Below are 13028 nucleotides of genomic sequence, written 5' to 3' on the forward strand. Positions count from 1 at the left end.
AATCAGAAAAGACCCTGAATAGCCAGGGGAATTTTAAAAAAGAAAACCATATCTGGGGGCATCACAATGCAAGATTTCAGGTTGTACTACAAAGCTGTGGTCATCAAGACAGTGTGGTACTGGCACAAAAACAGACACATAGATCAATGGAACAGAATAGAGAACCCAGAAGTGGACCCTCAACTTCATGGTCAACTAATATTTGATAAAGGAGGAAAGACTATCCACTGGAAGAAAGACAGTCTCTTCAATAAATGGTGCTGGGAAAATTGGACATCCACATGCAGAAGAATGAAACTAGACCACTCTCTTTCACCATACACAAAGATAAACTCAAAATGGATGAAAGATCTAAATGTGAGACAAGATTCCATCAAAATCCTAGAGGAGAACACAGGCAACACCCTTTTTGAACTTGGCCACAGTAACTTCTTGCAAGATACATCCACGAAGGCAAAAGAAACAAAGCAAAAAATGAACTCTTGGGACTTCATCAAGATAAGAAGCTTTTGCACAGCAAAGGATACCATCAACATAACTAAAAGACACCCTACAGAATGGGAGAAGATTTTTGCAAATGACGTATCAGATAAAGGGCTAGTTTCCAAGATCTATAAAGAACTTCTTAAACTCAACAGCAAAGAAACAATCCAATCATGAAATGGGCAAAAGACATGAAGAGAATTCTCACAGAGGAAGACATAGACATGGCCAACATGCACATGAGAAAATGCTCTGCATCATTTGCTATCAGGGAAATACAAATCAAAACCACAATGAGATACCACCTCACACCAGGGAGAATGGGGAAAATTAACAAGGCAGGAAACCACAAATGTTGGAGAGGATGCGGAGAAAAGGGAACCTTCTTACACTGTTGGTGGGAATGTGAACTGGTGCAGCCACTCTGGAAAACTGTGTGGAGGTTCCTCAAAGAGTTAAAATAGACCTGCCCTACGACCCAGCAATTGCACTGCTGGGGATTTACCCCAAAGATACAGATGCAATGAAACGCCGGGACACCTGCACCCCGATGTTTATAGCAGCAATGTCCACAATAGCCAAACTGTGGAAGGAGCCTCGGTGTCCATCGAAAGATGAATGGATAAAGAAGATGTGGTTTATGTATACCATGGAATATTACTCAGGCATTAGAAACGACAAATACCCACCATTTTCAAATACCCAGTGGATGGAACTGGAGGGTATTTTGCTGAGTTAAGTAAGTCAATCGGAGAAGGACAAACATTATATGTTCTCATTCATTTGGGGAATATAAATAATAGTGAAAGGGAATGTAAGGGAAGGGAGAAGAAATGTGTGGGAAATATCAGAAAGGGAGACAGAACATAAAGACTCCTAACTCTGGGAAACGATCTAGGGGCGGTGGAAGGGGAGGCGGGTGGGGGGTGGGGGTGATGTGTGATGGGCACTGAGGGGGGCACGTGACGGGATGAGCACTGGGTGTTATTCTGTATGCTGGTAAATTGAACACCAATAAAACATAAATTTATTATAAAAAAAGACTCAGTCACAACTGAGTCAGTCCGCTCACCTACCTCATGGGTGCAGCACCAGCCCATGGGGCGAGAACCAGTGCCCCACTGGGATGCTTCCTGGGGTCTGGAACCCTCCAGAGCCTGTGGCCCAGGAGCCAACACATGGTTAAATGCTCAGGGGGGCAGGTTTTCATCAGCTGCGAGCTGGGACAGCAAGGGACACCATCCCCGCAGCCACCTGGAGCCGCACGTGGAGCGGGACACGTGGTGAGGGCAGAGAAGACCTGGGCATGGGTCAAGTCCCACATGCCAGTCACCATCATGCAACCAAGGTGGAGAAAATGAGCAAAACAGAGCCTCAGCATGGGCACCCCCCTCTGCCATCCCAGAGCAGAAGGACCACAGACACTGCTGTCATGATCGGCTCACTGGGGACCCACAGCTGTCCACCAAGAGAATCCTGATTCACGACAGGTGCAGACAACCCTTCCCAACACCTACTTACACTGCACTGTGCTTTGCAGGCCACATGTCTGTGGCCACTCCTCTGAAACAATCTGTCACTGATGTGACACGCAAGATCAGCATGTCCTCCCCGCATTTCACAACTGTTTCAGGTCACCTCCTTAATTTAACATGTACAGTTCTCCAGTATTTACGGTCCTCCCTACTCGGGCAACAGATGTGCCTGCAGAGGCTGCACCTGTAGGGCTAATAGAGACCCCGACCTGCCTCAGTTCCTCCTAACAAAGGAGATAATAAACATCTAGAAATCGAGATCGCAAGAGCCAATCTTAAATTCCTCAAATTGTTTCCTCTTAGAGATGCTTTTGTTATATTTTTCCCCCAATGGCCTCATTAATTCTATAAGGATACATAAATCATAATTACTGTTTAATGGCTGCCTACTATAGCGGTCAGAACTATGCATATTTGCAACCAAACATGTGCCCAGAGTTCTGGGAAAGGAGAAGAAAAAGTCCAGAAGAGACAACGACAAGGTCACAATTTACTGGGGTGGTCTGTAGGCAGGCAGGAAGGAAAGGGTCTGTGTGGGGAAGAGCTGACAGGAAAGGGTTCAGGAAAGACACAGTTGTCACCTCGCCCTGAGGGACATTAGCGTTCGTGGGGGTGACATGATGACAGATCACCCAGGAGGAGTGTGTGGTGGGGCAAAGCAGGGGGGACGGGACAGAAGGTGGGGTTGGGGCAAGGATGTGAGCCATATAGCAGGAGCAAGAAAGCACCCCATTAGGAGACACAGGACCATTCACATCACACTTCCCAACAAAGATTACCAAGGGATGACCCACTGTGAGAAAACACGTGTGTATTCATGCAAAGCAAGATGGGTGCACACAGACATGCACAGACGTCCATGGGTGCGCACCTACATATGTACACGCCCACGTGTGTGCATGTGTGCGCCTGTATGGATGTGTACCAACGTACATGAGCACAAGGCATGTGCACATCTGCGTGTGCACACACCCACACACACACATACACCTACATATGTACGCACCCACGTGTACATGTGCGTGCCTACATTGATATTACCAACATATGTGCACACAAAGCATGTACATATCAGTGTGCATGCACCCACGTGCATGTGTGAATATACATATGCACGTGTGTACTGTGTGAATATACATATGCACACCTACGTGCTCAGATACATGCACACGTGTGCATAGATAAACCTGCGTTGTGCCCACATACACCCATGGACACACATGCGTGTGCATACCCACACACATGCATGCACATCTGCGCACATCTGTAGTCATGTGTACACACACACACGGGCACACACAGGTTTCTCTATGTGGACACGAAGCATCGCATCACGTCATCTCAATGTTGACGGATGGTGGGAGGATGGTGGGAGGGTCTCTGTCACCAGCAGGTGGATGCAGCTGTGTGTGTGAGTCTACTCCCCTGACCTATGTCGTGTTAAACGCGTCTTAATGGATCTTGAAGGACGGCGCTGGAGCCATGACGAGACCAATTGGTTCTGCAGAAGCCTGGAGCATTTCCTGAAGGACAGGGGTGAGGTGGGATGGATGGGCCACCAAAGCATCGCTCCAGGAGCGGGAAGGAGACCATGCAGGAGGCTCACACCAGGGACACCGTGTCCCAGAGCAGGAGGGTCCTGGGCGACCACAGCGCCCCCTCATCTTGGGATCCATGAGCGCATTCGTTCTCCTCTGACTCCTCCAAGCCCTGCGGTTAACAGGCCGGCAGGGGTGCGTGTGTGCAGAGCAAGGAGGGTGTGGGGCCTGCATCCCATGCAATCCTTGCACAGACCTCGTTGGGCCCCAGCTCCAGCCTCGGTCCTTTCACGGCATGCTCTGCGCTTCGTATTTACTGGTGGTTTCACGGTCAGAATGCACCGAGCACAAGAAGGCCACAGAGCGCCTCGCAGGGAACATGTGAGCACTTGGGAAGCCGTCCAGGCCTGAGCTCCGTGGACATGGGTCAATGACACGTGGTAGATGAGACAACTTTAACCAGCATACAGAGAAGCAGCTGGTATACTGACTAGGGGATGACGACGCTGTGGCCAATGGCTCACAGGCCCAGCCCCGTGCCCCTAGGAGCGGTGGGTTCAGCGCCCGGTGCAGTCCCAGGCCTCACAGACGGGACCGCTGAGAGCAAGGACCAGTGCAGCCAGATGCTGAAACGAGAAAACTTTTCTCGTTTCTCATTTCCACGGGTTTCGAACACGTGGGCCCATTCCCCTGACAGCGGTGCCACACTAGGTCATGGGGGGTGCCAGGGGACCCCACACAGAATACGCAGCACAGTGGCCCCTTAGCTGCTGTCCCCCAAGGCAGGGACACGACCAGTGACCAGCACACTACATAGGGTGGTAGGCTCTACCCTCCCCCAATTCCCAGGCACGAACTCTCATAGCCATAAACATACCCGCTGTCAGGACAACTGGATTTCAGGAACAAAAACAGATGATCGATGATCACCCCGCTGTGGAGGAAGGGCACCCGCTCAAGCCACAGGACACGTCGCAGAGAAGCAGCCCATGTACACGAACGCAGCCCTGGGGAGCGTGGTGTGCAGGTGCCACAGGGATGGGACACAGTGGAACAGGCTGGGCGCACAGGTGGACGCACAGCAGCGAGGCAGCCGCTGAACAGGGCGAGGACACTCCTGGGAATGTGCACAAACCTTCACAGAATGCGAGGCTTTGACGAAAGTTGAGAGACATGACGAGCACGTCCCGGAGTCCCAACATGTTCCCCACGGGACCTCGGAAGGAAAACCAGACAGCATAGAGGAAAAAGAAAGATTCCCCCCAAATAAAGGAAAAGCCACAGCTTGAGGGTGGGGGAGCCCACAGAGCACCGAGCGGCATGAGCAGGAGAGCAGAGGAGACCAGCAACAAGGATGAGAGCACCCCACGGAGACACAAGGACACGTCCTCAAGAAATCACAAAGCGGCCAGTGGTGGCAGGGATGCCTGACCTCGGGAGGTGGAGGGCAGGTGGGGCCACCGACCCGGCAGAGAGGGCAGTGTGTCTAGGGAGAAAGCTCGTGAATTCTGAGGCCAATGCTCAGGAAAATCACATTTTACATGGGAGCAAGCCATGGGGTCAGCAAGGCCTCTAATAGCATTCCCGCAGACATGAGCACACGCACTCCCGAAGGCAATGGCAACAGGAGAAGGAATAAAAGTCAAGGAGGGGACACGGCACAGCGGCCGGTGGTGAGGGACATGCCACCGGGGAGGGACGGTGGCGAGACGCAGCTGGGTCGTGTCTCCATGGAGCCACGCGCACACGCAGGATGCGTGTGCAAACAGAGCTCATGGTGCCTGCATGTGGCGGGCGCCAGGGCAGGACAGCCAGGAAGGAACGACAACATCCCCTTCCTAGACTGAAACGTGGATAGAAACATGTGAACCAAGTGTGTTCAACCTAAAACCAGTCCTCCCCATGCACGAAAATGCAAACATCGCAAGATATTAGCCAAATGAATCCTGCTGCATATCAAAATAACACACCTAACTGGGAGACAGAGGAAAGGCTTGATACCAGAATATTTACTATTTCACTCAAAAGATAGCGAAGGACAAAGGCAGAGCCTATTCATAGATACCGGATTCCCTTCAACAGCATACCTAATTTTTTTTACATAATCTGTAAATTGAGATTAAAGAGGTATTTGTTTCTTTTGCAAAAGCTTGTTTACCTTAAGTCCGCCTGTGATTATTTTAGTATTAACACCACACTACTTACCCTAAATGTAATAAGACCAAAAAAAGAAAAAAATAATAAAAGTATGGAAGGGAAAAATAAAATTACCAATTACAATTTATCTGCTTAGAAAGTCCAAGCGGACAACTAATTAGCAGCCATTCAATGAAGAAAGAGATGCAACAGCACAATCTGAAAACTGGGAGAAAGATGAAAACATCACTTGGTAAATAAAACCTAACCATCCTACAGATACTAACACCAAACAAAACTACATGTGTGCAACCTACAGGTAATCTTGGAATTTGAGTGAAACCAATGGCGCTGAGTCATCATTTCCACTGTGGAAAATGTGGAAAGTCACTAAAATCTGAGTTGGTGAATAGTGTCTGTCAACACCACATATGGATATTCACAGACTCAATAATCACGCATAGAAAGAGGAGTGTGCAGTAGAGATTATTACCACACCACTCACTCCAGGAAAAACAACCCACCAAACCAAGCACATGTCAATGGGGGAAGAGTGACCCGGATGACACTGTGTCCACACGGAAACACAGGACGCACATAAAACGACGAACTTAGGAACCAGGCGACATGGTGACCAAGTGCCAAACGTGACCCCAACCTGGAGTCTGCACCAAAAGGAACACAGCACAAGACACTTGATCACAACTGACAAACTGGCTGCGGGTGGCAGACAGGACACATGCTGTGCACGGTTGGTTTAGAGGCCACAGAGCCCTGGGTACCCACACGTTCGGAACACGAAGGAGAAGGGCCCCGCGCCCTCACAAAAACCTCCCATGTGTGCATGTGTAACAGGGCAAGGAGCACAAGTGAGTGTGAGCTCAGGTCATAAAGCAAATGGGGTAAAGCTGGATGCCACATAAGGCATGCTCATTCCATTCCTCTTTTCTGGAAATGTGCCTGAGATTTGAGATTATTCCCCCCAAAAAATGTTGTCTTAAAAATAATAAAGTGGATTTTTATGCACGTGTATTAAAACAAACAGACCGATCTGGCATGTCGAATGAGGGACATGGCCACGGAGCTCTGCAGCCTGGTCTAGTCATGCCGGCCACCCACAGAGGGAGGCCTGGGTGGATGTTCACGGTGTGCACAGCGATCCACCAAGTACAGGGAAACACTAGGTCTCACACACTTCCACCCAGGGAAGACAAGAGCCCCGGGGGTTGGAGGGGTGTTTAAGATCTGCAGTCAACTGTGAATGATCTGGAATGTTCTCAATGTCTTAAAAGCGGTTTCCTTATTTAAATTGCTTTCACTGGGTGCTGGCGGCAGGAAGCGGGGAGAGACAAAGGCCTCGACCTCGACGCTCCGGCATCCCGGGCGGCACCCGCCAGCCGCCGCCCGTCACTCGGTAAAGACGACCAACTGCGCTTACCTGTGGGCAGTGGCATTACCATCCCTCACGACTCTTGCTCTTTTCTGTTGTTGTTTATTCGTGAGAGACACAGAGAGAGAGAGAGGCAGAGACACAGGCAGAGGGAGAAGCAGACTCCATGGGGGGACCCGATGCGGGACTCAACCCACACGATGGGTCCAAGGCAGGTGCCAAACCGCTGAGCCACCCAGGGATCCCACGACTCTTGCTCTTCAAGCCCCTCCAGACCTTCTACATTGACTCCTGTTAGCTCCAGACGTGGAAACACTGCATGAAGGATGTAACACCTCCGTTGTACAGCAAAACATCCGGTGGGAACAGCATCCGGGGGGGGGACGGACAGCGTGTCTGGGAGGGGAGGCACAGAGGCCCACGTTGTCTCCCAGATGGACGCGGACAAATGGAGAAAGAAACCGTTTTCCTGCCAGTGCAGATCAACACATTCAGTGGCGACAAAAGCTTTACAGAGCCTGGCGGCAGGATGACCCGTCTTTTTTAGGCTGCTGAGCGCCTTCTGTGGATGTAAAGGCACATGCAGCCACTAGGTCTCCAGCCTCCAGGGAGGAGCCTCCCCGAATGGCTGGCCTGAGGGGGGATGACAAGCGGTGCCACCCTCCAGCCTCCAGGGAGCAGCCTCCCCAAGCAGAGGCCCTGAGGGGGATGACGGGCAGTGCCAGCCTCCAGCCTCCAGGGAACAGCCACCCCAAGCAGAGGCCCTGAGAGGGATGACGGGTGGTACCACCCTCCAGCCTCCAGGGCGCAGCCTCAACAAGTGGACGCCCTGAGAGGAATGGTAGGCAGCCTCCCCAAGCGGAGGCCCTGAGGGGGGATGACAGCAGTGCCGGCCTCCAGGGAGCAGCCTCCCCCAGTGGAGGCCGTGACCAGGACGACGGGCGCTCACAGCCTCCAATCTCCAACCTCCAGGGAGTAGCCTCCCTGAGCAGAGGCCCTGAGAGCGGATGACGGGCGATGCCAGCCTCCAGACTCCAGGGAGCAGCCTACCTGAGTGGAGGCCGCGACCAGGACGACAGGCGCTCCCAGCCTCTACCCTCCAGCCTCCGGGGAGCAGCCTCCCTGAGCAGAGGCCCTGAGAGGGGATGACAGGCGATGCCAGCCTCCAGCCTCCAGGGAGCAGACTCCCCAAGCCGAGGACGACGGGCACGCCCCGCAGCCGCCCCCCAACCCCTGTGGCCACCCCCGGGGCGAGTCCTATATACTTTTTATTGTGTTGCAATATGTTTCTTTCTCTCCCTAATTTCTTGAAGTTCTAAGAATGAATGGATTTTCAATTCTGTCAATTCCTTTTATGCATCGACTGAGGTTATCATATTATTTTAATCTCTTATTCTATTAAAGATGTTATCTATTATTATTTTTGTTTATTTGCATATATTGAACCATGGACAAATAGTGTATGATACTTTTATTGTGTTGTTGATTTTGGATTGCTAATATTTATTGAGAATTTTTACATCTATTGATCTGTGGTTTTGGGTTTGTTTGTTTTTTTCCCTGTAATGTCCTTATCTGGCTTTGATATCAGGATAATGCTGGCCATGTAAAGTGAATTCAGGAGTGTTCCTTCCTCTCCATTTTATTGGAAGAGTTTAATAAGGATTGTTGCTAATACTTCTTTCATGTTTGATAGAATTCAACCAATGTAACCATCTGATCCTAGTCTTTTCATTGTTGAGAGATTATTTTATATTTTATTTTATTTTATTTTTTTATTATTATTTTTTTATGATAGTCAGAGAGAGAGAGAGAGAGAGAGAGAGAGAGAGAAAGGTAGAGACACAGGCAGAGGGAGAAGCAGGCTCCATGCACCGGGAGCCCGATGTGGGATTCGATCCCGGGTCTCCAGGATCATGCCCTGGGCCAAAGGCAGGGCGCTAAACCGCTGCGCCACCCAGCGATCCCCTGTTTTATTTTATTTTATATTTATATCTATTCATGAGAGAGACAGAGACATAGGCAGAAGGAGAAGCAGGCTCCCTGTAGGGAGCCTGAGGCAAAACTCGATCCCAGGACCCCAGGACCATGACCCAAGCCAAAGGCAGATGCTGAACAACTGAGCCACCCAGGCACCCCTGTTGAGAGGTTTTTGATTACTGATTCAATGTCTTGTCTCATTATTGGTCTGTTCATATTTTCTATTTCTTCATGATTCAGTGTTTATAGGTTATATGTTTCTATGAATATTTTTTTTAGGTTTCCAATTGTTGCCATATAATTGTTTACAGTAATCTCTTGTGATACTTGTATGCCTGTGGTGTCAGTTATAATATCTCTTTTTTTCATTTTTTATTTTATTGAGTTAAAAGATTTTTCTATTTGAGTATAGTTAACACATTACACTAATTTCAGGTACACAACATAGGCATTCAATTTCTCTATTCATTATACTATGCTCACCACAAATGTAGCTACCATTTTTTTTAAGCAACTTTAAAAACAAAAGGATTTTACTTATTTAAGAGACCATGAGCTGAGCATGGAGCCTGATCCAGAATCTGATCCCATGACTCTGAGATCATGACCTGAGCCAATGACAGATGCTTAAGCAACTGAGCCACAGAGGCACCCCTGTGGCTACCACGTTTCACTATACAATACAATTACAATAACACTGACTATATTCCCTATGCTGTGCCTTTTATTTCCATGACTTATTCTATAACTAGAAGTCTATATCTTCCACTCTCCATGTTTTTGCCAATCTCTTCACCCCTACTCCTCTCACAACCATCAGTTTATTCTCTGTATTTATAGGTCTGATTCTGCATTTTCTCTTTTTATTCATTTGAGGAATTTGGATTCCACATTTCTATTTCTCAGTATGACAATTCACTTAGCATAATACCAACTAGGTCCATCCATATTGTTGCAAATGACATGATCTCATTCTTCTTAAGGCTGAATAAAATTCCATTGCTTATTTCTTACTGATACATTTGGCTATTGATATACATGTAGGTTGCTTCCATATCTTGGCTACTGTCAATACTGCTGCAATAAATATAGGGGTGTATATATCTTTTCAAATTAGTGTTTTCATTTTCTTGGGTAAATACTCAATAGTGGAATTACTGGGCCACACGGTATTTCTACTTTTAATTTTTTGAGGAAACTTCATATTGTTTTTGACAGTGGCTGTAATAACGCACACTCTCAGCAACAGTACACAAGGGTTCCTTTTTCTTCTAGACCTTCTTGCCAACACTTGTTACGTCTGATGTTTTTTATTGTAGCCATTCTCAAGTATAGGGTGATATGTCATTATGGTTTTGATTTGCATTTCCCTGATGATAAGTAATCTTGGCTTCTTACATGGGTCTTTAGTCATCTGTATTCTTCCATTACAGATCCTCTGCCCATTTTCTAATTGTATTTTTTTCTTTTGGAAGAGAGGTTGAGTTGTATAAATTCTATATAATTTTAGGTATTAAACAATTATTGGATATATCTCTTGGAAATATCTTCTCTTATTCCAGACAGGTTGTCTTTTTGTTTTGTTTATGATTTACGGTGCTGTGCAAAAGTTTTTCTTTTGATGTAGTCCCAATAGTTGATTTTTGCTTTTGTTTCCCTTGCCCTAGGAGATGTATCTTAAAAAATGTTGATATGACTGATATCAGAAATTATTGCCTATGTTTTTTTCTAGGATTTTTATGGTTTCAGTCCTCACATTTAGGTCTTTAACCCAATCTGAGTTTATTTTTGTATTTGGTTTTGGAAGTGGTCCAGTTTTTTTCTTTTACATATAGCTGTCCTGTTTTCCTAATACCATTTATTGAAGAGATTGTTCTCCATTTTGTACTCTTGCCTCTTTTATCATAGATTAGTTGACCTAATTAGCATAGGTTTTTTTTTCTGAGCTTCCTTCTGTTCCATTGATCTATGTGTCTGTTTTTGTGCCAGTACCATAATGTTTTTATCACTACAGTTTTATAGTATATCTTGAAAACCGAACTTGTGATACCTCCAGCTTTGTTTGTCTTTCTCCAGGTTGCTTTGTCTATTTGAGGTATTTTGTGACCAAAAAAAAAAAAAAGAGAGAAAGTACCTAAATAAATAAAATCAGAAATGGAGGAGAAAAAGTAGCATGTGGCACCACAGAAATACAAAATATTATAAGAGACTGCTGTGAACAATTATATGCCAACAAATGGGACAACCTAGAAGAAATGGATAACCCTAGAAACACAATCTCCCAAAACTGAATCAGGAAGAAATACAATATTATTTCTGGTTTTATTTATTTGAGTTTTCTTCTATTTTCTTCTTAGTGTAGCCAAAGTTTTGTTTAGTTTTGTTATTTCTTTCTATTATTTTTCTGGTCTCTGTTTTATTTATTTCTGTTCTGATCTTTATTATTTCCCTTTTCCCCCAACATTTACTTGTTGATTTTCTGTCTAGACGATCTATCCATTGTTGAAAGTAGGGTATCGAAGCCTTCCACTATTATAGTATTTTTGTTTTTTCTTCCTTCAGACCTTTACAAAAAATTATATATTTATTTTAGAGAGAGAGTCGGGGTGGGGAGTGGGGAGGGGCAAAGGCAAAGGGAAAGATTTAAGCAACTCTGGAGCTTAAGGAACTGTCATGGAGCAAGGAACTGTCATGGAGTTTGATCTCATGACCCTGATCATGACCTGAACTGAAATCAAGAGCTGGATGCTTTACCAACTGTGCCAGCCAGGTGCCCCTGATTCAGATCTATTAGTATTTGCTTAATATATTTAGGTGCTCTCATGTTAGGCACATCTATATATATATATAGATGTGTATATATATATATATAGATGTGTATATATATATATATATAGATGATTATTAGTTCTTCTTGATCAATTGACTCGTATCATTATATAATGAACTTCTTTGTCTTTTGTTACTATTTTTGGCTTAAAGTCTATTTTATCTAATGTAAGTATAGCTACCTCTGCTCTCTCTTGGTTTCAACTTGCATAGAATATCTTTTTCCATCTGTTCACTTTTAGCCTACGTATATTAAAGCTGAAGTGAGTCTCCAATAGGAAGCGTATATTTGAATCTTACATATTTTATCCATTCAGTCACTCTATGTCTTTCCACAGGAGAAATCAATGCATATTCATTTTGAGTAATTACTGATAGATAAGGACATATTTACACCATCTTATTGTTTCCTGGATGCTTTTTATAGTTCCCTTAAACCTTTCTTCCTCTTTTGCTGCATTCCTTTCTGAATAGGTGATTTTCTCTAGTTGTATGCTTTGATTCTCTTTGGTTTATCATTCATGAATCTATTGTAGGTTTCTACTTTTTGGTTACCATGAGGCTTACATGAAACATCTTATATGTATAACAGTCTGTTTCATACTCATAGCAACCTACAGTCACAAATTAAAACTCTATACTTTTCTCCCCTTTTATATTTTTGATATCACAGTATGCCCCTTTTTATATTGTGTATTCATTAATAAATCATTGTAGCTGTAACCATCTTTAAACAGTTTTCTCCTTTAACTGTTGAACTAGAGTTAAGTGGTTAACATAACACCATATTGGAGTGTGAGTATTCTGAATCTGAGCGTATGTTTATCTTTACCAATGTGTTGTATATTTTCAGGTGTTCTCATATGACTAATTATCAACCATTCAATTCAGCTGCAAGCACTCCTTTCAGCATTTCTTGTAAGGCAGCTTTAGTGATGGTAACTTCCCTCAGTTTTTGTTTGTTAGAAGAAGTCTTTATTTTGCCTTCATTTCTGAAGACAGCTTTGGCAAGTTAAGTATTCCTGGTTGGCAGTTTTTTTTTTTTTTTTTTTTTTTTTTTTTTTTTTTTTTTGCAGGATTTCGAATATATCATTCTATTATCTCCTGGCCTGCAAGATCTCTGCTCAGAAATCTGCT

This window comes from Canis lupus, chromosome 2 (assembly GCF_011100685.1).
Source record: "Canis lupus familiaris isolate Mischka breed German Shepherd chromosome 2, alternate assembly UU_Cfam_GSD_1.0, whole genome shotgun sequence".
Taxonomy (NCBI): Eukaryota; Metazoa; Chordata; class Mammalia; order Carnivora; family Canidae; genus Canis; species Canis lupus.